The 24,497-nt window shown below is 48.5% G+C and overlaps 1 long non-coding RNA gene across 1 annotated transcript in view; it reads left to right on the top strand.

Annotated features, from left to right (window-relative positions):
• LOC142011932 (uncharacterized) overlaps nucleotides 1–23,259 on the top strand; it is a 30,980-nt gene extending 7,721 nt beyond the window's left edge. The window contains exon 3 of the long non-coding RNA XR_012645217.1: nucleotides 21,978–23,259. This is a non-coding gene — a long non-coding RNA (uncharacterized LOC142011932). The remainder of the gene's footprint in view (nucleotides 1–21,977) is intronic.
• Nucleotides 23,260–24,497: the final 1,238 nt, after the last annotated feature.

Here is a 24,497-nt window from a genome sequence, read left to right as displayed (position 1 = left end):
GTCCTGGTGCCTCAGTGCGGGGGTGAGCCCCTGGCAGAGCTCCAGGAAGGTCTGCTGGCACATGCGGAGGTTCCTCAGCCACTGGTCATCACCCCACTCCACCATGCCCAGCTGCTCCCACCACTCGGAGCTGGTGGGGTAGCTCTAGAGTCGGCAGAGCACCTGGCGGGGGAGGAAGAGAGGAGCCCGGTGGTCAGGGGCATCCCCGTCAGCCCCCGGGGAGGGCCCCCCTGCCAGGAGCTGCTGGGCGGCTTCCTGTGCAGCACCTAGCAGGGCACTTGCTCCCTGGGTGACAACCTGGAAGGCTTCCAGGTGCTGCTGCTGCTGCTGCTGGGGGTCCATGGCTGCTGTGCGTCGGTCTGCAAGAGTGTGGCTAGTGCTCTGCAGACCTCGTGCTGTGCAGGCCGGGTGTGTCTGGGAGGGGCCCTTTAAAGGAGGGGCCCTTTAAAGGAGCAGCTTGCTGTTGCCCCGGAAGGGCTAGTCCAGCCTGTGACCTCGTCCACCAGCTTTCCTGGCCCCTTATTTCAGCAGGGAGGGCTTGTGCGTGTGGATGCTCTGCTTTTCCTTCTGGGGCAGCTCCTTTCAATGTTCCCCATCACTCCGTCGACATGAACATGGACAGCACCAGCTCCAGAGGATGTGTGGACGATACGCGGCGAAGTAGCCTATTTCAATGCTGTTTCTTAGAAATAGGCTACTTTGATGTAGTGTCCTAGTGTAGACGTAGCCCTTGAGTTTTGTTAATTTTGCATAAGAACAGCCTGTCTTCTGACAGTGGCTAATGCCAGGTGCTTCGGAGGGAGGGAACAGAACAGGATAATTATCAAGTAATCTATCCACTGTTGTCCACTCACAAGTTCTGTCCTTCTGTGACTCCCGGTTCTTGTATTACGTGAAGGGGTAATTTTTTAATTTTAATTTTTAATTTTTAATCACTTTCTCCATGACTTTGACGTCTCTTTCCCAAACTCAGCCCAGCCTAGGCTTTTTAATCTCTCCTCATATAGAAGCTATTCCAAACCCCTAATCACACACACTGCGCATCTCTGTATTTTTCCAGTTCTAACCATTTTTTATAGACAAGGTAATCAGAATTACATGCAGCATTCAAGTGTAGGTTTACTGGGGATTAATACAGTGGCACTATGATATTTATTATTTAATCTATCCCTTTCCCAGTGGCTCCTACCATTCCGTGAGCTTTTTGCCTGCCACTGCACCCTGAGTGGATGTTTTCAGGGAACTCAGCACAGTGACATCCCGAGCTCTTTCTTGAGCAGTAAAAGTTAATTTAGACCCTATCATTTTGTAGTTATGGTGGGGATTATGCTTTCCAGTGTGCGTTACTTCCCATGTACCAGCACTGAATTTAATCTCCCTTTGTTTTGCTGAATCACCCAGTTTTTGAGATCTCTTTCTAACGCTCGGCAGTCAGCTTTGGACTGAACTATCCTGAATAACTTTGTATCTTCTCCAAATTTTGCCACCTCACTCTTTACTGTTTTTTCCAGATCACTTCAGAACACGTTGAACAGCTCAGAGAGATTACAGGTTGAACCTCTCTAATCCGTAACTCTCTCCTCCAGCAACATCCATAATCTGGCATGATTTTACTTAGCTGGACAACCACTTCTCATGGGTGTGCCCAAGTTTCCCGCGGTCCCATGTAGTTTTGTTTGCAGCCACCAGTCCTGGCTTTCAGTGCTCTGTGCTGTCGTTGTGCTTCAGGAGACCTCCTGTAATTAAGGGTGGAATGCAATGTCCCCTTTGGTTTGGCACTCTGCTAATCTAACCACGGGAAGGCAATTGCTTCTTCGTGCTCCTTCAGTGCCCAGTTTCTCTGCTCTAGTTACTATCTAAAGCAGGGGTGGCCAACTCGCAGCCCTTGAGCCCCATGTGGCTCTTTGAGCCATTAAATGCAGCTCCTCCTGGAAGCAGTGGTGGTGGCAGCTCCTGTGAGTCCCAGGCATTGGGTTAGAGGGGGGTAAAGTGGGACAGGGTTGCCTGGCTCTGCAGGAGGGGAGAGGGATGGTGTTAGAGCAGCGGTACTGGGAGTGCCGGGCTCTGGGGGACCGGGAGGACCCTGAGTCACATATTAGATAGATAGATAGATAGATATATGTCTCTTTGCACTCTATCCACAGATATTTTGGCTCTGTCTCTAACTGGCCACCCTGATCTAAAGGTTGTTCTACATGCATTGAGTCTGGCAATTTTCAGACCAAGTCCAAGTGGACAAGTATCCATGGCACAGCAAAACTCCACCACGCTGGGCACATGTCTGGGTCTGTGTCTGTAAAGGGGACCGACGGGCAATAGAGAATGAATTAATTTCAGCCCCTTACAGGGCAGGGCTGGGATACCTAGACAGCAGTAACAACAAGTCCTGTGGCACCGTATAGACTCACAGGTATCACAGGACTTGTTGTTGTTTTTGCAGATACAGACTAACACAGCTCCCCCTCTGATAATTGACAGCAGTGTTCCCTGTGAGCTGAGCACTTGGGCCCAGGAGGGATTCAGGTGCTTCCCAGCTGATTAGCAGAACGCCTACAGCTAACCACAGCCAGCAGCATGTGCTTTCTAGTGGTGGTGTACATCCACACACGCCTTAGTGTACATAACAAAATTTATTCTGCACACGGCTGATAAAAACAGAGGGAACACTGATTGGCAGGGCAGTCTGCTTGGGCTGCTGCTACCAGTTCTGCGTCTGTTCAGGGGTCAACAAAAGAACACATTCCTCCAGTCCACTGCTCTGACAAAGCAGCTTTTAAAGATCCAGGCCCCAGCCTGCACAGCCGCACCCCTCCCCCCAGCCCCCCCAGCTGGAACTATGATGTGGTGTAAGGGAGGCTCTGTACCTGTACTGGCTCCAGATTGCTTCATCTTCCGCAATTGTTCTGGAGCTAGAAAACATAAATCTGAGTGCAGCATTCTGTGCACATGAGTCACTGGAGCCAACATACACATTGTCTGGGGCGACGGCCTTCAGATAGGGAACTCTCCCATCTTCTATCTCGGTTCGAAGGCTTTCAAGGATGGTGGTGGGTGGTTTCTGTTCTCTTTTGGGCCCCACCCCCCCACGGGTTACATACTTTAGCAAAACTGTAACAGACCCTCTGGTGTAGATCCTCTCAGTACAGTGTGCAGCTGGGGCGGTAGGAGTGGAGATGAAGGAACCCACAGAACAGCTGGCTCATGGTCATGGGCTGTGCACTGTGCCCCACGTCTTCCCCAGCTGTGGTCTTGGATCAGTCACTGAGGCCCTTACGTCACTGGCCTGATGCTCAGAAGTGCTGAGCGGAGCTAAGTTTTGAGGAGTATTTCCTGAATCTGGTCCGTAGGCCGGGTCAGGGACCGTAGAATGCCAGTATCATAAACCTCTCCCACAAACAGTGGGACTACAGACCACCAGCTCAGCTCTGGCTGAACCTGAGCTCCTAGCACAAGGGCCGGCAACCAAAATAGCAAGAGGAGCCATTTCTTCCAATTCAGTAAAACACTCAATACTTCAAGAGCCACAATTCACGTGAATACGAGACGGTCCTTAGTTAATAACATCAAACTGTACTTCTTGTAACCCCTGCTGTAAGACCAGTGCATACAATGATTTGTAATGTGATACATGTTTACTTTAGGACCTTCACAAACGTTTTACTTATTCTATTCCCTCACACTTTACGGGTGGGTTTGCACCACTGTCACCCTGACTTTCATTCCCGAACCTTCCCTTTCCCTGGCAGATGCTGCAGGGAATTTTCCAACATTTCAAGATCACATATCCTTTGCTATCTAGATTTTTGGGCTTTTAGACATTCACTGCTTATTGAAAATAACCAGGAGACTGGTTTGTTGTTTGTTTGGCTTTTGTTTTTTTTAAACGCACTTTTCAAGTATAGCTTCGGGATCCACGAAGAAGTCCTTAAAGAGCTGCATGGAGCTCCGGAGCCACAGGCTGCAGGCCCCCATCCTAGAAGAAAACAACTACAAACCACCCAATGCTGCGTACTCGGCAGACTCCACATCAGGTGACCACACATCATGTTTTGGACTGTCCTTTTTGAAAACCCTGGTCCGGCCAGGCCATCTTCTTCACCCTGGACGCTTTGGCCATCTTGATGAATTTGCAAGAGTCTCTGCAACCCACACATCTAGGTGTGGGGCACTGCCCATTTTTGCCAAAATGTGGGATATAGAGGAACACCTGGGGAGGATGAATCAGCAACGCCAGCCGCACGCAGGGGAGAGAAGGCAGAGCTAGGCTGGGGACAGGTAGGGCCTGCATAAGCAATGACGGTAAGCCCATCAGCTCTGGCAGGGGCTGCGGAAGGGTTCTGATTGGGTGGGGGTCCTTGGGATTAGCCTCACACGGTGTCCCATTTTCCCTTCAGGAAACATTGTCACCCTAAATCCATGACATAACCAGCCAGGGGACTCGTGAAACAGCCCAGTGCTGCGCCATCTGTCCCAGGCAAAACGGACTGGGGGTGGAATTGTGCGTAGCGGCATTCTTGTAGCCAAAGGGTAGAGGAGGAAGGAGCTGCAGGGAGGAGAAACAGGCAAAGCAAAGGAAATATCCTTTTTTCCCAGTGTATTTGTGACACCCAGAGTGCCTTCTCTGGCGGGAGCCAACCCCTGAGCTCCTGGCTGAGTTTTCATTTACAACGATAAAGCTCCCACTGACTTCACTTCCTGAGGAATTCCAGCTGAAGGCTGGGGGCGAGGCCAGGGGAAGTGGCTCCAGGTGATTAAGGGATTCATGAGTCATCTTGTAGCAGCAGCTACCTGAGCTGTAACTAACTGGACAGCCACAAAACCATTACAAACTTCCTGAGTCAGTGGCGGGAGGGAGATAACAGGCTCTGACCCATAACACTGATAAGATGGATTTCCCTTGAGTCTGGAACTACCAGTGGAAACAAATATAGGCTCAGCTGTGTTGCTATTCCCCACCCACTTACTCATGCCCTTCCTGATAGGCAGTGTTATGAAACTTATTGCGCCACGTGGGCTGCTCAGCAGAGTCTAAAACCACTGACCTCTCTGTGATTGATGTGACATGTATAAGTACTGTGAGGGCTTCTTCTAGCCATTACCCCCATCTGAACCTCTGCAGAGGGCACCCCAGCCTGACCAAGCACCCACTCCTTTCCTGCACCGTGCAATCATTGGTCTGTCTGACCCAACTCCTGTGCACAGCACTCGGAATTGCATCAAGCTGCTGACGTATATCGACCTGCATGAGAGGGTTGCTGGACATGTGCTCCTTGCACAGTGTTAACGTTGGGAGGTTTCCTTGCGTCCTGTTGGAACTTGTGCAGCAAGAGAGTCCAATCAAGAGTAACAGGATGAGACACAGTGAAGAACCAGTTGTCTGCACTTCCTATATCCCTCTCCTTCTCTCATATGCAGACCAGCGAAACTGGTGACCTAACCCTATCCAGGCATAAATTCTCACACAGAACTTCCTGGAGTGTCACCCCTTCCCTGACACAGCCTGCATTCAGGGCTCTGGTCACCAACTGCTTGGGCACCCAGTCTGGGGGCTTCAGCCCTTTGAGTTTGAAAATATTTACTGGAGCGCTGCTCTGGATAGCTCCAGCTGAATTCAAGCCCTGACTCGCTCCATCAGCTTGAAGCCTGGCCCTTTATCCCTTGAGCTAACCGTCTCTCAATAGCAGTGGTTACCATCCTGGGCTCTGTGTACCTTGGGGGTCTGAGAGGGTGTTGCCGGGGATCCATAAAAAAACAAAAGATAAATAAAAGGGATCATAGAAAATAAGTTTTAAATCCATTGCAAAGTTACAATCAATTATTATTTTTAATTAAATATCTTCCAATAATGTCGTTAATTGCTGTCCGAAAATCTACGTTGTGCTTTCGTTTTTAATGAAGTGCACACCCTGGCTAGAATTGGCTTTGACGGGGGGTCCACAAATGGTTTGGGGATGTGATTGGGGGTTCAAACCAGTGAAACTATCGCACTCCAGAGAGCTGTGTGCAATATTAGATCTGTTATCCTTTCCATGGCCTACCCACTAGAAGACAGCCTCACTCACTCATTCACACAGAGGGTTCATATCAGCTCAGTGGGCTTCAGCCAGCTTCAGCTTAGTTTGACTCTTGTTAATTTCTGGCCCTGTCCCCTTCCCTTGCCAGCCCTTTGTTCCTAACATTCTGTTCTTAGTCCTCTCGCGCCCATCACTCTGCCTGCTCTGGAAGGAGTGTGGTCTGCTCACAGGACCAGATTCCAGAGACTTTGTCGGTTTCACTTTTTTTTTCTTATCCCTCCTACTGGCTCAAGCAGCAGTGCAGTAAAGCAGAAAATAAAGACAGTCACGATAAAGTAGATGCCCTCCTGCCTGATGTCCTTGCTGCTGTTAGAAGGAGGGAAGGAAAAGTCACCAGATGTAATAAGTATCAGAGGGGTAACTGTGTTAGCCTGTATCTGCAAAAACAACAAAAAGTCCAGTGGCACCTTATAGAGTAACAGATTTATTGAAACGTAAGCTTTCATGGGTAAAGACTCACTTTGTCAGATGAATCCTCTGCAGAGGGTACCCCAGCCCTCTGACGAAGTGGGTCTTTGCCCATGAAAGCTTATGCACCAATAAATCTTTTAGGCTGTACGGTGAAACAGGACTTCTTGTTGTTTTTACTAGATGTAATAATCATCTTTTGTGGGTTAGGGGAAGAGATCACAAATATTTGGAGAGCAGAAGTGATAACGAAAGATTTAAAGAGGAGAATATTGATGTTCAGGAGGATTTGTTATAGAAAGATCCTGAGAATAGGATGAATGCAGAAGTTCACCAATGAGGAGTTATATAGGAAGATACCGCCAAAGAGAACCTGCTGCAGAAGGTTATACAATGCAAGTTACAGCTATTCGGGCATATCCGCAGAACGAGTGATGAACGAAAAGTCAAGACCCTGGTATTCGGCGTATTGGACGGCTTGAATAGGAGGCAGACCCCACAGAGGATGGGTAGATGATATAGTAGATTGGTGTGGAGCTAGTCTACAGAAACTAAGCTGCTCCACACTGGACAGGGAAAGATGGAAGGAAATAGTGAGAGAGGCATCGGACACCAACGGGCGCTGAGCCCACGGTTATTGATGATGCTGATGAGAAGTGAAGAGCTGACAGCTGTTTCTGGTGGGTGTGTTCCTAATGGGATTCCATCATCTGGGGACAGTGTAAGTGGGGAGGGATATGCAAGCCGAATAGACAGCAGGATGTGCTGGAGCTAGCCATGTGAAGACAAATCACAGGAAGGACCAAGGCCAGGTGTTGCTCATCCCTGCTCAGTTATGGGAAGGTGGCTTTGTGTAATGTGCCCGTTTGACCCAATCAAGTGATCTGTGCTCCAACAGGAGACAGGAAACCCCCACGGTTTCTTCCAATGGCTTTTAGGGGAATATTCCCAAGCCCAGATTTGGCAATGAAGTCCACCCTGCAGCTGAGTGCAGGCCGGCCACATGCAGGTCTCCCTGAAGTGAATGGGAGCTGGGATTTGCTCTGCACTTTGCTGGATCAGGTGCCACGTGAGCAACAGCTCCTTCAGGCAAGCATCTGAGTCCACTTATTCCCTGAGATTTTTCCGCCCTCTGCTGTATCCTGTTTAAAGTCTGCCCTTCTCTGCAAGCTCGTGCCATGGCTCAGCACATACCACCTGCAGCTGGAAAGGAAGAATGTGCTACCTTTTTATTACCTGCCTATAAACAATACCTGCTCCACTCGCTCAGCTGGATGTGACACAATACACCCTGGAATTCCTTGATGCATAGGCTCGGCCTTTCTGAAACTATGTTCCCAGCCTGCCACGGTTCCCAGCCTACCACATGCAACATTTGGCTTTAAAAACAGCCCCCTCCCCCCCCAATTACTAAACTAGCTGAGGACTTTCTGCTAAAACAAACAAGCAAATGCTGGAAAAAGAGGCTTGGTATGGGGCCCACATCCTCAGAACACACTCAGACCCTCTTTAGACCACCAAAGGAGGCAGATTCCACAAGGGAGAGTTGTTTTTTGAGCCAGCAGCAGCCAGATGTTTAATTACGGAAACTGTGAAAGATACGGCAATTTTCTGCCATGTCATTAGCAGACCTTTTTAGTCGTACGTATTTTTGGCATCCATTGTATTAAATGAGCGGTTTAGATATAACTGCTGGCCAGGAGTATGTGGAACCTCTCCAGGGAGGAGGTGAGACACAGGGGATCCATGGACTGTATTGAACAATGTGACAGACAAAAATAGAATGTTGGAACAAGATGTCATAAGTGGTTTTCCTGGTTAGTACCGAGGGGGAGGCGAGTGCAAATTCCCCACATCAAGTGATGCAGAGCTCAACCTTTCCAAGCCAGGCCCAGAGGAGAAGGCCTTTGTTTGCAGATCTCCTGCTATACGTTCCCAAAAATCAAAGGCCCAGGCAGTTTAAAAGAAGACTGAACTGTTAGTGGCAGTTCTGGGGTCCGAAACTGAGATCATTCCAAATTTGTAACTAAGGGAAAAACACAGCTGTGGACTGTTTTGATGATGATTTGCAGGACTGACACCTAGGAGAGTCTGAGTGTGGCACTGGGGAGCACCTGCGTAACTTTTCAGCATGCCTGAAGGTTCTTTGCTGTTTTTTTCTCCACGCCACTTTCTTAGGGTGTCCATCCGTCCCACTTTGGGTGGGACAGCCTCGTATTTCGGGCACCATCCCGCACCCCGATTTATTTTGCAAAGGTGCTAATTGCCCTGTATTCCACTTCTTTAGCAAGTGGCAGCTACTAGTTCTGGCTCCCCGCAGCTGGGGGAGCTGGGAGCCAGACCTGTGTGTCTGCTGCCCAGCTTCCCCCAGCTGGGGGAACCAGACTCACGCAGCTGCCACCTGGCTTCCCCCAGCTGGGGGAGCCTGACCCACATGGCAGCACATGTGCTGCCTGACTTCCAGTGGGAGAAGCCGGGAGCCGGACCCACACGGCTGCTGCCCAGCTTCCCCCACTTGGCAGGAGCCGGATCAGTGCAGCTCCCGCCCAGCTTCCCACAGCTGGTGGAAGCCAGGAGCTTTGCTAATGGGGCAGCAGCCCTGTTCCCAGTGCCCCATGTAACGGGGCAGCCAAGAACTTCAGCTGCCCCCATGCAGCCCCTCCAGCACAGTGGCAGCCCCCACAGGACAGCCACCACCTGACTCCCATGTAGGGTGACCATCCCTCCCATTCTGGCTGGGATGCCCCTACGTCCCATATTTGGCCAGGGAAGGTATGGTCACCCTAGTCACTTTCCCCTTCAGAATAAATGTACTTGTTTAGGGAGTGCTGTGTGGTAACTAATAATGCCACGAAGTAAAAGAGGGCTGCAGCTCAGCAGAAGCCAGAGAGGGTAAATGGGACCACAGCAAGTGTTCAAGCCAAGCATTGTTCAGTCATCCAAGCTTGAGGTACCAGTGCTATGAATTAGTATGGTCTGGGTCTAGCCAGACACCAAGAAGAAAAGGTGTTCTTGGCCACCCAGGATAACTGGCCTTCCAGGAATAGTCAGAGACACAAGAGCAAACACACAAATGAAAAACGTTTTGGAGAAACACTGGGAAACTCAACAACAAAGACAGGGATACCCTCAAGAGTCCCTCCAAAAGCTGAGCCTCCAGCCACGTCAACCCACCAACAACTTCTCCGCTGGGGCTGGATTGGGCCTCAGCCAGGAAACTCTCACCTAAATCCTAATCTCAGCCAAGCTCTGTGACAGCACCAGTAGGGCTCAATGAAAGCACAGCCAGGCTGTGTGTTAGCTGCACAGTAATAAGACTGCAGCTCTGTTCCCACCATGCACCATTGTCCCAATCCCCACCCTGAGCCCCATCAAAGAGAGAGGAATGACACCAGCAAGGGACTTTGCCTACACCAGCAAGGGACAGCCGGAAGTTTAGCAAAGCCTCAAAGGAAGTGGCTTTAGAAGATGCCATGGCGAGCTGTGGAGAATCCAGATCTGAGCTGTCTCCTTTCCCAATGTAGGTCACAAAGCCAGCAAGAGAAGGCGAGGACTTTCCACCACAGCTAGTAACTTTCCTCTACAAACACAAAATTAGAGACAAAGTAAAGACTGGTGAGAGCCAGTGGTGCCACTTCCTGCGAGCAAGGGTAATCCACTAACACTAACCTTGGACTTCAGAGACCTGAGTTCAAGCTTTTTCTCTGTCGTGGGCTTCCTGTGTGTGGCAAGTTACAGCTTCTCTCTGTGCCCCAGTTTTCCATCACTTCAGTGGAGACAACACCACTGCTCAACTGCACAGAAGTGATGTGCAGTAAGTATACAAAAGATTGGGAGGTGCTCGGACAGCGTGGGAAAAGGGGAAGCGTATGTGTCTTAGGGCATGATCAACCCAATCGTCCAGGTTCAATTTTGCATGTCTAATGGGGACGCGAAAAATCAAACTTTCCAGGGTTGACAGTTGATTCCTGCACTCCTCAAAATAGTGAGGAGCAACAGGAATGCTTCCCCATCAACCTTCTTCTGTGAGGACGGCCGAGTAAGTCAATTGCAGCTAAGTTGATTCCAGCTATGCAACTGACGTAGCTGGAATTGCCTAGCTAAAATCGACTTTAAGGTCTAGTGAAGACCTAACCTTAGACAACAAGGACCGAATGACTGCTCATTTGAGCAAATGCATTACCGTATCTTCCCATGCAGAAATGTCCATCTCCACTTGTCCTGTCACTAGCTACAAGGGACCTAGATCCAACTCACAGACAGCACGAAGCACCCCTGTGCTCTGTGACTGAAACTGCTTTGAATGCCACCAGAGATGTCACCAGTTCCCTCACAACAGCAGCCAGCCCTGCCTGAGTCCAACTCACGCACCTGTGGAGGAGGCAGAAAACTCCTCCCAGCACATGCGGTGGGAGAGGACTCACCTCACAACTCAATGCAGCTCCACAAAGACACAGTAGTGGAGAAGGGGGGAAAAAAATCCTCCCCACCCCCCACCATCTCCATGCTGCAAGAGAGGGTTTTCCAACCAGCCCTGCGCTGGTCTCCAGCCTTCGTTAAACATTTTATTTGCAGGGATGTTCTTTCCAATGTCCAACTGTCACCTGTTCCCTTTTTAGCCATGGACCATCCCACTCATAACTCAGCAATGGAGGAACCTCAGCATGTTCAAGGATGCCCAATACGGTCATGTCTGGGATGGTTCCGAATCCAAATCTGGATTAGGATCAGAATTGTTTTTTCCAGTACTACCCACTGTGGGATAAGTTCTTCCACACAGCAACTCCATCTTCCAAATGGTTTGGCTGTGGCCCATCCCAGATCTGCACTGTGAGACAGCCAAAACCCAGATCAGAACTGAAGGTTTTGAGCGTATCGCTAGCCCAGGGGTGAACAAACAGAAGCAGGGGGGTCAGTCTCCCTGAGGGGGCTGAAATTTCAAAAGGGAGAGTGCATCACAATTGGCTGCCACATCTCAGGCTCATCCATCACGTTGAAATGTTGAAATATGTCACTGTGCTTATGTGTGTGTAGTCACATGTATATACCAATTAATAAAGTTTTTACATTCTACACACTTATTTTCTTACCTATGCTGAGAGGGTTTTTTTTTTCACGTGAACATAATCAAAATTTCCATCAGTTTGGATTACATTAGACAGGGGGCAGGGGGTGAGGGGGGTGCTGCTAATGGGAGGGATGAAAATTGGGGCCCGACGTAAAAAGTTTGCTCCCCCTGCTTTAGACAGCAGAAAAGCAAGGCCCTGTGACCTGCACAAGGAGTGGGAGGACTGTGTCACTCAACAGATTACAAAAGAAGTATCCATCAACCCTATCAGCACAATGCAGTTTTTATCTCCCTTTTCAAGTTGGCATGTTTGCCCACTTGTACTGGATTTCCTGCTGCACAACGGGCAGGAAGCGCTTACCCAGAGGCACTGTTTACTTTGTGTGGTTTATGTGCTTTGTTGGCTGAATGCTTTTTCAAAGTCCAGGCCCTGTTAGTGCATTCACATCCAGCTGAAAAAAATCGACTGAGGGGAGAGAATTCCACCTCTGACGTCAACTAAAAACAGAAGGCTACTCTGAAGAGATATATCATGTTCACCTGGCTGTTAATAGCTCTCAAAAGGGTCTGAGACTCACATCAAGGAAGCGTTGGCCTGTGGTTTAACAGTATACTGGGGTCAGGAGTCCTGACTGCTATGCCTGGGTTTGCAATATATTTCTGGAGTGAGATCAGGCAAGACGCTCTTCGCCAGCCTGCACGGCCAGTTCTCCCACTACAAACCGGGGAACAGACACACTTCTCTCGAGGACCTCGTGAGCTGAAGTTATCCACTAGTGAGGTAGTGAGGCCTAGTGGATAGAGCACTACACTGCGACTTGGGAAACGTGGATTCTATCCCTGGCTCTGCTGCTGTTGGATTAAAGGCCAGTGTGGAAGCGCCACATCTTAAAATCGAATTTATGAGCCTCCAGAGGTGCCCCGTATGTAACCCACAAAGCCCCTCGGTGCTCCACTCTGGCCGCTTCTGTCCAGGTGCGCAGGAATTAGGAGGCAGGAAGACCGTGAATTTCAAATCAGGACCAGGAAGCCTGTGGCTATGGGTTCATGTTTGCATGAGAGCCTGAGAAATGTCTTTCTTTCTTTGCTGTTAGCACTGTGAGTGCACCTACCGTTACCAATAGCCCCTGCACGGAGTTCATGCTTCTGTCTCTACACTTGGTGTTTTTTTCTGTGCTGCCTGCAGCCAGCTGCTGCCCCACCACACCATGTGGCAACAAGGCTGTCGTGGGGGTCGTGCTTGCATAAGAGGCCGGGGCACTTCTTCTCAGCGGTTTACATTTGTGTGCCCCCCTCCTACAGGCGCCACGCAGTCAGGGTCCTTCCCGTGCTCAGCCACATCATGTGGGTAGCCCCGATCCAATAAAAGGTTGTGCCTGCTGTTTGGTGCTGGCCAGGCTGCCAGGCTGCCCCTTGTCCTGGCTTGTGTGCAGTTAGGGCTCCAAGGGTGAGAAAGATTTTCAGGGGCTTGCAGCCACCGGGGGAGGTCTCCCACAGCAGCTAAGATATTCCAGGGGACTACTTCATCTGGCCTCCCACTGAACCCCCCGCCATGCGGCTAGCAGTGGACCCCTGAGGCTTGCTGCCACCAGGGGGAAGTCTCCCCCGGCAGCTAAGATATGCAGGGGGGCTACTTCAACTACTTCAACATTTCAACCGGCTCTGCAGCTGCAGACCACGGTTCCCCTCCCCACACCATAAAAATATTTTCTGGGAACTTGCTGCCTGTTGCAGACACTGGCTGCTTTGATATTTCAGCTATATAATCTTTTCCCTAACATTTCCTATCTTTCTTCATGCTCTGACACCACCCCCGAAAAAAAAAACCTCAGGGTGAAGGGCCTGCTGAGATTCCTGTTTCCATTATAAGTTCAGTGTATGAGATTTCACTGCCATCCCCTAGGCTGGCAATGCCTGTGTAGCAAAGAGGAAAGACAAAGATCTTTTTTCCTAGTCTTCTCTATCGTCTTTCTCCTAACTTTGCCCCCTTTCATGCAGGGAAGAGTGGGTGGAGGGACAGCTGAGAATACAGTCTGCCCCTGTGTTATTTGCACGGATTGGATGCAATCAGGGAGGGGGGACAGCCAGTGGATGCCAGTTGAGAACACAGACTGTGCATAGAAGCCTTATAGCAAACAGGTAAGCCAAATACCCTCCCCTCAGCAACAATTTTTTTTCAAAAACTTTACTATCAACTCTTTCTCCAAGCTTTTCAGGGTCCTTGTGTTATTTGTAGGGATTGGGTGCAATCACGGGAGTGGGAACAGTCCATGGATGGCCAGTTTAGGATTCAGTTACAGAAGAAAGAGATTCCTCTGTGGACACCCTACTTCTCCTTCCTTCTGACGGGCAAAGTGGACGTTTGCTTAACACAAGACGGGAAGGAAGCAAATCCAATGTGGGAAGATAATGTCAAAGACCAGCGAGCATACCCAGAATGCTATGGAGATGAGGGACCTGTGGGATCAATTCCTACAATGCACTACTGCAACACTTGATGTTTGCCAATTGACTGTGGCAGCCATAAGTTGACTTTGTGAGGAGCACGTGTGGAGGTGAGGATAGGCAAAATCCCAGAGTTACAAAATCAATATTAACAAATTCGATTTTATCTCCTAGCATAGATGCGGCCTTACATGGAGAAAGAATGAGTGTCCCCTGCAGCCTTAGCTGAACAGCTCCTGGCTTTTAGCTCAGAATGTAGAGGCTCCTGCACTAAGCTCCAAAAGTCCTAGGTTCAAGTCTGCCTGCGGGTGGTTACGTTGTCACGTTATATCACTTCCAAATGTCAGGCAACGTAGCACAAAAGGCCAGGTTCTCAGTGACCCCAAGCTACAATCTCAGCCCTTAGAGGAGGGTGTGGGCGTCCGTCCCCCTGCTACAGCTGGCCTCAGACAGGAGACTGATCCACCAAGCTGCCATGCTCCTGACAGGACCTGTGCCAGCCTCCCCAGGTGCCAGCAGTGATGTGATCAGAAGCCACAATAAAGGGCGCAGAACAGGACCCTTGCTGGATGAAAGAATAACAGGGTTTGAGAATGGGCAGGGATTTGAGCAGCCCGAGATAAACGGTGGGAGGAGAGAAACACAATGGAAATAGCTGACTCGGAAACACAGTGCTCCCAAAATGCTGGCCAGATTGTTTTCCCTTTCTCACGCACACACGCGCACACGTGCATGCACGCACACACACACTTTTGAGCTTGTGTAGAGCTCTTTTTTCAGGTCTGAGAAACTGGCTTGTAGTGTTCCTGTTAAATGCAAAGTTCAAACAGGTCATTTCATGGGGCCATGCAAGGTGAAGTGGCCTGGTAACACTCCTCCAGACCTAGGGAAGAAAGGAGGTGGGAAGCAGCGGGGGGTCAGGGGCGTTAAGTGGCTTACAGATTGCTGTCATAAGCCACACGTCTAGTGCAGACCTGCTGATGGGCAAGGGGGGTCAAAGGGGGCAATCGCCCTGGGGCCCAGTGATCAAAGGGGCCCAGGCCCATGTGTTCTGAGCCGCGTCCTCCTTCATTTCAGTGAACCGCGAGACTGTCCTAACCAAGACTGTGTCTCAGGATAAGGTAGTTTTGCTGACTGCGCTTGTGTGCCTAGAATTTGCGGGGTGTGTCAGCTGAAACTTTGACTGGCTGCAGAGGGCGTGCCCGGCTCTCACAGCCAATGTTGTGTGCAGTCAGCACACCCCTCCCTTCACGTGCCTTTGCTTTACATGCCTGTCACTTTAGTAATGCGGGTAGGGGAAAACCGAGGCAGATGGAAACCAGAGGAGTCTGGCAACCCTGTGTGTGGGCAACAATAAACAAAATGTTTCCTGGCCACACACAGATCCCCTGGGGCCGCCTGTGGCTCACAGGCCTGCCACTGCTCTATTCAGTCCACGGTTTTTCATGTCTAGCGAAGTTACGAATTTGATCTCCCAGGCTTGTCTTTGGAAAGCACAATGCAGGTTTCCATGGAGGGTGAGGACTGAGAGGTCAGTGCAGAGGGATAGCTTAATGGAAAGTGTCCACCCACAGGTAATATCATAGAATCCTAGGGCTGGAAGGGACCTCAGGAGGTCATCGAGTCCAGCCCCCTGCCCAAAGCGGGATCAACCCCAACTAAATCATCCTCATCAGAGCTTTGTGAAGCCAGGATGTAAACCTCTAGGGATGGAGATTCCACCACCCCTCTAGGTAACACATTCCAGTGCTTCACCACCCGCCTGGTGAAATAGCTTTTCCTAATATCCAACTTCAACTTCCCCCACGGCAGCTTGAGACCATTGCTCCATGTTCTGTGATCTGCCTTCACTGTACACAGCCTCTATCCACCCTTTTGGTACCCCACCTTCAGGTAGTTGAAGGCTGCTTTCACGTTGTCCCTCACTCTTCTCCTCTGGAGATGAAATAAACCCAAATCCGTCAGCCTCTCCTCATAAGCTGTGTACTCCAACCCTCTAATCGTTTCTGTTGCCCTCCATTGGACTCTCTCCAATGCACCCACATCCTTTGTGTAGTGGGGAGCCCAGAACTGGACACAATATTCCATATGCTGGGGCTTGTCTTTAATCTTTTTCCTGTGTGAGTTCATGCAGGAGCGTGCAGACTGATTTTACGCACAGTTGCTGTTAGACCATTTCGTGCCCTGGATGAGGCACACCATGTGGTGTGATAGGCCTGGGTAAGTATGTTGTGGGGGTGTTGATCATTGTAGCAGAGGGGATATGTCTGCAGGTGTTGCATCTGTTCTTCTGATAGGGTCTGGGGCCGCTTTGAATTGGTGTGTTCTGGTCTGGGGGTGGAGCTTGCGTCTGATGGTGAGCTCATGCGTAGTCTACACTAGGCAGGTAAGTTGATTGCAGATACGCAGTTCTAGCTAGAGCAATTATGCAGCTAGCATCCACTTATCTGCAATCAACTTACCTGGTCGTCCTCACCACTCCCTTACTCCTTGCTGTACTGAGGGGTACGGGGTTGACTGACAACCCCGATAGGTCAATTTTGCATGGCTGCACCAGGCACGTGAAACTGAAAACCAGAAGACTGACCCTGAGTGGGTCAATTTTCCAGGTAACGTAGACATGGGTGTAGAGCGGTGTAGGGGGATGTTTGAAGGCCAGAGGAGGGGGTTCAGAAAAAGTTTGGGGTTCCCATTGAATATGCGCTGTTTGATACCCCATAGGGTTTCCAGAGTGGCGTAATTGATGTATTTGGAGCTGGCTGGCCAGGTAACTCTTTGTGGGTGGTTTCACGTGTTTTTTAAGCTCCACTTCTTGTTGTGCTGTCACCGTGTCAAAGTCACCCACTAAAACCCTGTCTGTGCAGTCCTCATTGTCCTCAGAGTGCTGGGCAAGCAAGTGGATTCACTCTGCCCTGTGTTTGGGCTGACTACAGCAAACACCAGCACCCTAGGGAATTCACCTGCCTGCAATTAACCCTCTGGAGGCTTCAAACAGCAGGGCTGCTCAAAGCTCCCAGGGCTAGGGCCTGGCAGCCTTGACTGGGGCACCGACAGGCCTGTCTCAGGTGCTTACCCATCCTCATTACGCCAGTCACGCACAGGGCAATGAAATCAAACAAACCACCCAGAGATGACCAGACGAACCCTCCCCACGTCCTGTTGTCTCCATGCAGAGTCCACAGCAATTATATCCCCATAGCTGTCCCTGTTTGGGGCTCACCTGTTCACCACCCAGGTGACTTTCTGTATTAACAAGATTAGGGGAAGGAGGATCACAACCACAATTTGAGCCCTTTGGGGCACCGAAAAAAAAAAAGTAGTGCAGACAAATAACTTTCTAAGTACATGGCTTGTTCATAGGCTCTCACTCCAGAAGCCCTTACTCATAGGATCCCCAATCTGGACCGCCAGCCTTACTCTGTACCTCGAATGGCACATAGCAAATTTCAGGACCCTGTGAATCACCAAGTGGGTTTTAGAGCACTTAGAATAGTCCCCATTTACACGACTTGCAGCCTTCACTCTAGCCGGGCCTGCCAATGGGGGATGGATTGCAGGGAAAGGGGACAGCTGCCACTGAGCCTGCTGTTTCAAAAGGACCTGGGGCTCCCAGCTGCCACTGCCACCACTAAGGTGGCAAGACCAGGGTGTCCAGAACCTTGGGTCCTTTAAGTCACCGCTGGATCCCCAGGAGTGCTCCAGGCAGCACTGAGGGCTGGCTGCCCTGGCCCTGGCCCTGCGCCTTCCATTGGAGATCCTGCCTCTTCCATCTGAGGCCACGCTCCTTCCAGGAGCATGGAGCACCACCTCCATCTTGCCCTGGGGCCTGGTAAAGGCTATTGGCTCCCCCTGAATCTTGTAGATTTGCAGCTTCACTCAAATGTATTATCCTGAGGTTTCCTGCCCTTTGAAAACTCGGTGGCACCAGCTACGTTCTCAGAACCAATCGCAGCTACAGAAATTCGCACCACATGGCTGCGAGCCTGTGAGGCCCAGCTCTCAAAGGGGTCACACCTTCTTTTTTCCCCATGGAGCTGGAACGCTGTATTCAGAGAACACTGACAGGTCATGATGCGGCACATCCTGAGCTCAGAACTTCAGGTGCCAAGGAACTTGCATGGGAGAAACTCATGAGTCTGGGCTGCTCCATTTACTTTCTCGGAGCCTGGGCATGACGATGAAGACAATGCTATTCAGTGCAACTTAGTGCTACAGCTGAGTCTACTTAATACCCCCGATTAACCATTTATTAATAAAGGGTCAAACCTACACTTCTGTTAATAGGAACAATAAAGAAATGCAGTGCAGAAACACCAGGAGCAACCTCTGGAAGCGCTGGAAAACAGCCACTAACCCATATAGGTTTTTCCTGAAGCTGTCCCAGCAACTCCCAAGGGCTGCAAAATGCCCCTGGTTTGCAGAGGTTCCTAGGGGTGGAAAGCTTTGGGTACTGCAAGAGAAGAACAGCTTTAACTCAAGGGTATGCCAAAAGCAAGCACACGATGTGGTTGATCCCTAAGTGTGAGCATTCCCACTGCTTGGAACATTCCCCCAGAAAGGAAGCTCAATATAACCAGCTCCTAGTGGGTGAGATAATCCATGCCAACCAGTTTTGTCAACCCTGTTCTTGGCAGTCACTCGATAACGAGTAGGATGTCTTCATGTCACCTTCCTATTTGTGAGTCCATTGATGGCTAACCAGCCTGATTCTGGAAGCACAGATCTCGGCCCAGAAGGGGCAGGTGCTGGTAGCTAGTGGAGGGTTGTTGAGCAATTTTTGCCATTCTCTTCTCTTTCTCAACCTCTCCTTGTCTGCACTGTGACGACACCTCTCAAACTGTGCCATCCCCTCATGGATTACCGCTCACCACTGGGGATGTCCTGAGCAAGGTCCCCGAAGTGTCAACACCAATGCTGCATTTTTTTCATGTGTGACTTCAGCATGTTTTTGTATCTATTCTGCTGGCCCCAGTGCTTCTCTGTCCTTCCTCCAACACGGAAAAAAGTATCTGGGTAGTAGCTTTGGCAAGTCATCCTCACAAGTCTTTATACTCTTACAGAGGGATTAGAGAGGGAGACGTCTGAATGGGAATTCATTTACAAATTTGACACTTTTAACCTTCGCCTGAATAGAGATCTTAACTATCTTGTGCGTTACAAGGCCAGTTTTCCCACCTTTGATATTCACAGGACTGAGACACATCCTACTTAAATTACTTCATTAACTAGTCCTGCTAGTGACAAGTAACCCTCCCCCCACACCTTCCTCTCTCCCTGATATATAAACCCTGGGTTCTGTTTTTCCTCTGTTTTTCAGCTGAGGAAGTGGGTTTTGCCCACAACCACTCAATACCTTATAAATGTGTGAGTCTCTAAGGTGCCACAGGACTGCTTGTTATCTGTGAAGTTATAGACCAACACAGCTACCCCTCTGAGCCTCTTAACTCCAGAGCATTTTGCACTCCAAATGAATTTGAGACCCTTTACACTCTTTGTTCAGCATAAGCACATCTCAGGCATGTTTGGACAAGTCCCTCTCTTGTCTGAGCTGGGATTCCCACAGCATGAAAAATAATTCCCTAGATAAAACCATCCAACATCACTCACGCAGCCTGAGGTTAGGAGCTGCTCTCCCATTCAAATATGCTGGCAGATTTCTGACTTAATCCTATTTCTGCTGTGTAAGCACCATCTTCCACTGACATAATCCTTCTGTGGTGAGGGAAATTAGATTGTTTATTCTATAGTAGTGCTTAGAGAGCGTGATTTCAGGCATTATACACGCACAAAGCAACAGCTGCTGCCCCAAAGAGTTTCCAAACAATGTCATTGACAACAGAACCCCCGGCTTTTCCATCCTCGTCCCCCCACTGATCTATGCTGCTTTTTAATGGGTAGGAGAGAAGATGACTGATGATTTATTTTCTGACCCTGCTGAGCCTTAGCTACATTTATACAAAGGCTAATAGGTGACGATCAACCCTAGACAACTGACTGCAATCAAGATTAATTTTGCCCCTTCTTTTCATTTGTTTCTACCTGTTCACAGCCAGCATCGGCAGAGTCCTAAGGAGTTATGTTATGATCTTACCCATAAAGCAGCTGCCAGGGAAACCTTTATATATCAACACAATCTATTCCTATCCAAAGTTCATCAGTGCTGAGCATCACATGACGGGACAGCAATCTGGCTGCCAGGAGTTCGTGGTCAGATGCTATGTAAAACAAACACAAAAGGAGGTATCAACAGCCATAAAATTCCTTTTGTGCTAAGTTCCAGGAGTCATTATTTCCAGTTGTCAGTCACATACATGAACAAACAGAGAACAAACACAAGCCTTAAGAAAGAATGGGTACTGCATTTAAAGAGTTTTACTGCCATAGGTATGTCAGAAAGAGGAATTATTTTCTACCAACATAGTTATGCAGGCAAAAGTTGTTGCAGTTATATTGGTATAAGTCACTTTATACTGGCATAGCATATTTTGCTTTGCCTAACTGAAATAAGCTATACCAGAAGAGCAGTGTTATATTTGTATATCTGTGTTTTTATGAGGGGAGTTCCCACATAGTTAAAGAAGCAAAACTCGTAAGTTTAGACAAGCCCTTGGGATGAAAAGTAAATAAAGAGCAATTTCTTGTATGAAGTCAGTATGCTGTAATAACTAGGACAGAGCCTTGGGCCTGGTCTATGCTATAGGTCAGGGGTCAGCAACCTTTCTGAGGTGGAGTGCTGAAATTTGACCATTTGACCTCTAATTACAATCTGAGTGTCAGGGATACTTTTTAGAGTCACTTATAGTCCTACTTACAACAGCTTCATTAATACATAAATTAAGATGCAGAGCTTTGCTGTTTAGGTGGTGGTTGGTAGCATCAGCTGGCCTTTTGTTGATCCACAGGCAGCATGGCTTTGAGCCACCTCCCATCTGCATGGGGGAGGAGAGGTGGGACTGATTTCCCACCTCACTTGATGAAAATCAGCTCACGTGCCATTCTTGGCACACTTACTAGGGGTTGTTGTAGAATTTTGTCAACACATGGCAGCTTTCATGGACAAAATAGTGGAGGTGGACAACTACAATGCTTCTTCCACCAACAAAAGTCTCCTGTTTTGCCAACAAAATAAAACCAAGCAGTCCTGCAGCAGCTTAAAGACTAACACATTTATTTATTAGGTATTGAGCTTTCATGGGTAAGACCCACTTAGGTCTCACTAATGAAAGTTCATCACCTAATAAATAAATGTGTTAGTCTTTAAGGTGCGACAGGACTGCTTGGTTTTTGTGAATCTACAGACTAACACAGCTACCCCTCTAAGAACATAAAACCACCTTGACACGAGGCATAGAGCTCTTTGCAGCAAAGTGATACTGCCAACATGTCAGTGTAGACTCCTGATTGATTATGTCACTGCCAATGGCCTCCAGGAGGTGTCCTAGAATGCCCGTCCTGGTGATTCTGGTGAGTGGTTTGAGCTTCACTTGAAATACTATAGAGAAGTAGCCCTTTCTACCCATATACTCCATCATGAGATAGTCTGGGGCCAAATTTGGGATATGTGTTCCACCTACTTCCCTGCTGCAGTTAGGGAATCACATTGCTGCCCAGCCTTCCACTATTTCGCTCACATTGCCAAAACTCATAGTCTTTTGGAGCAGAACACAATCATTCACCCTGCACTTGCATTAACACAGCCCCAGTGGTGGACTGCATTATTCCCAATGGGTCCACACAGTGATCACCACATGCTTCTCCACGGAGAGAGCAGCTCTCGTTTTGGTGTCCTTGCACAGTTCCAAGGAGGTAGCTTCCTGCATCTGAAAGTTCTCTAGCTGCTGCTCGTCACCCCAGACCCACATAGCGATGCAGTCCCGCCTCTCTTTGTTTGTTTCCCAGTCCCCAACGTGACAGTCCACTGTGTGCCAGCTGCTCTGGAATTGCTAAAAGTAAACAAATGTTGTTTCTTTCCTTCCACACAGCATTGCTGGTCAGGCACCTTTGACTCCGGTTCAGATTGGGAACTCAGGATATTATTGCATGACCACCCACAATGTGTTCATATCAGTGACCACAGCAGTGAAGAGCAACGAAGGACCACCCTTGGAATTATGAGACATTGCCCCCCTGCACTTGTCATGCACTGTGATTCATTCCGCCTTCCTGCAACAGCCGGCTGAAGAAGACAGTGACTTGTGCAGTGGAACAGGTACCCACAGGGCACATTGCTCACTGTCAGTGCTATTGCTAGAGGACTAATTGTGGGTGTGCACCACTGACAGACAGAGCATTGTGGGAGCATGCACAAGTGATGTGATATACTCCCTTTGTCAGCATCACTTGAAATAGCAAAACTTGATACCATAGACAAGGGCTGGATCATGGCTTTATGGGGAAAGCACAAGATCAGCAGTTGTCAAGAGCTGTGTGTGCCATTCCCAGCTCTTCTTCTGGCTTCCTAATGATCTTCACTTGATGACCTTCCTAACGACCTTCTCTCTGGGCTTTGTTCTCCCCATGCGGTAACAGAATGGGGATGATAGTTCCGACCTCGTACATTAAGGCTTGAGCACAATATTTGGTTTCCCTTAGTGACAGTTTGACGTCTCAAACCTTGTTAAGAGCCAAGATACCAGTATGATTGGTACTAAGCATATTTGCAGTCCTCACCCAGTGAATAGTGTTTGTCAGCACCTTGAAGACAAATGGATGTATATGCCTTAGCTGTACTGGGTATTATATCCCTATTACATGTACATTTTGACATGAGATGTTGTTAAGTGTGTATATGTGTAACCACCCATAGGCAAACTCAAAACTGGGATGGCAGAAGCAGGAAACTCTCCAGCTTGAGCTAAAAACCAAACTGTCTGCCAGCTAGGGCTATAGAGATGACTTGTTCTTTCTGCAAGAAGACTTGTTCTGAGCTAAAAACCAATTGTCTCTCAACTAAGGCTGAAAAGAAGACTTGTTCTTTCTGCAAGTGGTCTAGGTACCACTACCCAGGACAGAGAACCATACTCCACCGGGGTTACACATTCATCAAAGTTACTAAGAAAACCAGGCATGTTAATATTGTGTTCCATGCAGTTCCCCAATTGCATACGCTCAGGAATTGCTGGTTCTCAAGGAGGGTTTTCATTTTCATTGGAATGACTTGTTTGAGTCAGTGACTCAAACTGATGTTCTGTAATTCCCTGGAGTGGTGGAAAGACAGTCTGGGAGGAACTGAATGAGCTTGTCTGCTTCGAGCAAAGGACTGGTGTTTCAGCTTATGCACCACAGGAAAGTAAATTAACTTGTTGGGGCAGCTCAGTCATCTAAATCACACTGAAGGAAGAGCCAACCTTTTCCTGGAAGACAGAGTCTATTCTTCCATTATGTATAGGCCCAGGAGAAATCAATTTTAATATAATTTTGATGAATAATATCAATTTTTTATAATCTTTATTTCAGAGTGATCAATTGACATTTTCAGTGGTGTGGGAGCTGCAGTGGGGAGAGATCAAACATGACAGTAGGTACTGAGATTCCAAAAGATAAAGTTTTGTGCCCATTAAAACAGTTGCCACCATCGCATGAGAAAATATACAAAGTAAATATCCTTAAATCAAAAGCCATATTCTCACGAAATATTTTTGACGCTTGGCCGGCCTTAAATCCAATCATTGTTACTGGAAATATTTCTTGATATGTTGTATGTGTACAGCAAAATTGACATCTACAGATATTTACTGATGCAAATCTGATCCTCGCAATGTGATGCCACCTGTTTTTAGCAGCTTCCCTATACATCAAGTATTTTCCTCTTGTGCTACCTTAAATTCTGGTTTTCCCACATCTGTTGTTCTTATTCACCTAGTACTTCCATAGGTTAAATCCAGTGAAAGACCTTCTCTTTTGAATCTCCTTTACCTTGTGACTACTGTTTTCTAGTTATAAGGACCAACATCAAGCAAAGATGGACCTGCTGTCATAAGGAACTACTTTGTTATATAAATAACAAGCAGTCCTGTACCACCTTGAAGACTAACAAATTTAATTAGTCTAATAAATTAGTTAGTCTCCAAGGTGCTACAGGACTGCTTGTTATTTGCACAACTACACACTTACCCCTCTGAGAGTACTTTGTTACACGTAATATCGAGGATCAAGGAGCTGGCCCTCTGGCATGGGGAATTTTAAAAAGACCAATTCATTTGTTAACAGCAGAAACACACTTCAATTACCCTGTAGACACAACACAGGAATTAAAATGTGGATTCTTTTCACTGAGTCGTCCCTGTCGTGTCTGAATACTTTCCAGCAGTGCAGGGAGCAAAATGACCAACAGCTGTCAGGTAACACATTTCTGTGCTACACTGCAGAGTTCCCATGCACCTACACTTCCCAGAAGATTGACACAGTGGTGATTGGTCTTCCAGGGTTTGATTTAGTGTACCTAGTGAGGCCATGCTCAATTGAACCATCGGGGCTCCACCCTCAACCCTGGAGTGAGGGAA

Source organism: Carettochelys insculpta, chromosome 4 (assembly GCF_033958435.1).
Source record: "Carettochelys insculpta isolate YL-2023 chromosome 4, ASM3395843v1, whole genome shotgun sequence".
Taxonomy (NCBI): domain Eukaryota; kingdom Metazoa; phylum Chordata; order Testudines; family Carettochelyidae; genus Carettochelys; species Carettochelys insculpta.
This window is presented reverse-complemented; position numbering and strand designations above follow the sequence as displayed.